Source organism: Apis mellifera, assembly GCF_003254395.2.
Source record: "Apis mellifera strain DH4 linkage group LG7 unlocalized genomic scaffold, Amel_HAv3.1 GroupUN_74_associated_to_Group7, whole genome shotgun sequence".
Lineage (NCBI taxonomy): Eukaryota > Metazoa > Arthropoda > Insecta > Hymenoptera > Apidae > Apis > Apis mellifera.
In genome coordinates this window covers 435-3,058 of record NW_020555792.1, presented here as the reverse complement: position 1 = coordinate 3,058, position 2,624 = coordinate 435, and the positions used below count along the sequence as shown (strand labels likewise).

The 2,624-nt window shown below is 32.7% G+C and overlaps 1 long non-coding RNA gene across 1 annotated transcript; it reads right to left on the bottom strand.

The window, feature by feature from the left end:
• Positions 1 to 222: 222 nt before the first annotated feature.
• LOC113219335 lies at positions 223 to 2,168 on the bottom strand. Its single transcript, XR_003306359.1, has 3 exons — positions 2,105 to 2,168; positions 1,498 to 1,641; positions 223 to 465 (listed from the first exon to the last, which is right to left on the bottom strand). It is a non-coding gene; the product is annotated as an uncharacterized LOC113219335 (long non-coding RNA).
• Positions 2,169 to 2,624: the final 456 nt, after the last annotated feature.

Below are 2,624 nucleotides of genomic sequence, written 5' to 3'. Positions count from 1 at the left end.
AAGGAGAAATGGAAAATCTTTCTCGTAAAAATAAATCATAACAAATGAACGATAGTTATAATAATTTAAAAAAATTATTTTATTTCTTCGCTTCAATATTCAATAACTCTTCGTCTTTCTTTATTCTTTGATTATATTCGACGTATTTAAATAACAATTATTTATAAATATCTTCGTCGTTTTATTCTTCAGTTTAATACACTTAAAATCTACTTGAAAATAAATACATAAATTTGAATTTTAGACTGGCAACAATCGCCAATCAATCCTTAGCCTTTCTCCTCAATTGCATCATTTTCCCTCCATTCTGTTAGCTCACCAATCATGCCACTCGATTCATTGTTGATTACATATTCATCCTTCTTCTTTCTTCCTTATCGTTCTTGTGATGATCACGTGGAAAATCGTGTTCTTTCCGCGATTACATACAGATTTTATTCACGTGGTGTCGTTACATCGGTCGATCTGTAAATAAGAGACAATCAATTCTATCGTAATGCGAGACATTTCAATCGCGTAAAAACAAACTCGATTTTATTGTTCATGCATCTCGTCGAGCTACCGTATTCGAACGTAACGAATAAATGGGCGAAAGAGGCGGGGAGTATCGGAAGAGAAAACTCGTCCCCCGTTGGATTTGTAATCCTTTTACCGCGTGAAAAATAACTAAACGCGGCACGAGAATCTTAATGAACCGCACTCCATTTCGCAGTTGTCAACCGTGCCTAAACGGGAAATAAATGGAAAAAGTAAATGGGACAAACCCTAGTGCTTTTGAGGAAACTCTTGTCACGATAAAATATTTTTTCGATGAATGTTTTCTCTTGGTTCTTTTTATACTACCATTAATTCGAAGGATTTATTAGTGACAGTCGAATCGATAGGATCTTGATGGCGTGATAGGGTATTGATATTCGTGGAACATTTTGTGGAGGATTTTAGAAATCAATACAAATACAAAAATGTGGAGATTTGTTTAATATGAGATAGAACGAGAAGGAATATTAGAAATTGGTCAATTTCATTTTTACTTGATAATTTTTCGATTTAGGATTTTACTTTTTTCAGGATTATTCTTTGTCCACGAATAACGCAATATTCTATATAATATATCAATATATACTTATAGATACTTATATAAATAAACGTTATAATTAGCAAAGTTATTTTATTTTAAAAAGGAAATGAATCTTGATATCCCTCTACTCTGTTCTTTAATTTCCTTCGATACTTTTCCCCGTTTAAAGAAATATCTTTAGAAAATTCTACTCAAATATAGTAAGATTGCTAGGATTGTATTATCGGTTGCTAAAAATAACTGTCAACCAACTATTTTTCCACAACGTTGAAATGCATCAAACGCGATATATAAACGGCGTTCCGCAGAAGGGGTGGTTTTGCATGCGCTTAATCAGTGCGAGGAATCAGCCATCCTCCCCTTCGCCAAGGTCGCATATTGCCCCATCGGCTCTCCACTGACGTAAATGAGCTCCTTACTTAAGCATTCCGAGTTTTCGATGCCTGATATCGATCTCACCAGCCCGCCTCTTCGAGCTTCGATATCCCTCGCGTCGTTTAATCGGATCTTGACTTTCAATGTGGAGAAAATTGCGTTAAAATGGCGTTCATCCTTCATTTTCACTGGAATGGAATAGAAGGATGTAGGAAAAGGATGTTGAACGAAAATGATTTTTAACTTATGGAAACTTTGCCACGTTAATTCTCAAATTATTAAAATTCGTGAGATATTTTAATTATCAAAATTTTTAGAAAAAAAAATCAATTTATTTCCTTCGTAGTTCTCTTTTTGTTCTTAATTTGGGAGTGTATGAAAGATTGGAGCGAAACGAGATTTCATCCCTCAAAAAAATATATCTTTTTATTTCTCGTATATTAACGTTTCGAGTCTTTTCACAATTCTATACACGGCGTTTCGTTACAAATTTTCATCAAACTCGAAATTACTCGATATTCTCGAAAAAATTATTCGATGAAATAAAATTTAATAATTACGGTAGATACGATTCTGTGGAAAACCGAGGGGTAGAATGTATGAAAAAGAATTTGGTCTAAAAAAAAAAATTTATCCTTTAATTTCGGATACCTTTAGTAGTGAAATTATCTCTTTCGCCAGTTTCGCCATTGTAAATTTTGAGCAACCCTATTATTAGCAGAGATTCCAAGCATTTTTCTCTGAAATAAAAATTAATCTTAAAAAAAGGATTGTTGTCGAGAACAAAGAGAATTATATCCATCCTCGTTAACGAACGACCCAGTATGATGATAGTTTCTCATCATACTATTTAGAACATAATCATATTTATCACGTAATAGAATATCACGAAAATTTCACGTATCGAAGACACGTGACTCTATATATATAATGACTATATTGTCAACAAATTGTTACGAGATACAATGAAGATAATCTTTCTCGTCTCTTTTTCACCGGTTTGTCTACGCTCTTATAGCTTGACGATATTTTCTCTCTTATTTATTCCCTTTCTCGTCAAATTTTCCATTATCATCTAATTTATTTCACGCTTGGATAAAACTACGATTGATTGTATCTTTTATATTTGGTTTTTAAATTTTATCGTGTAAAATATCTTTGATTTTTTGAT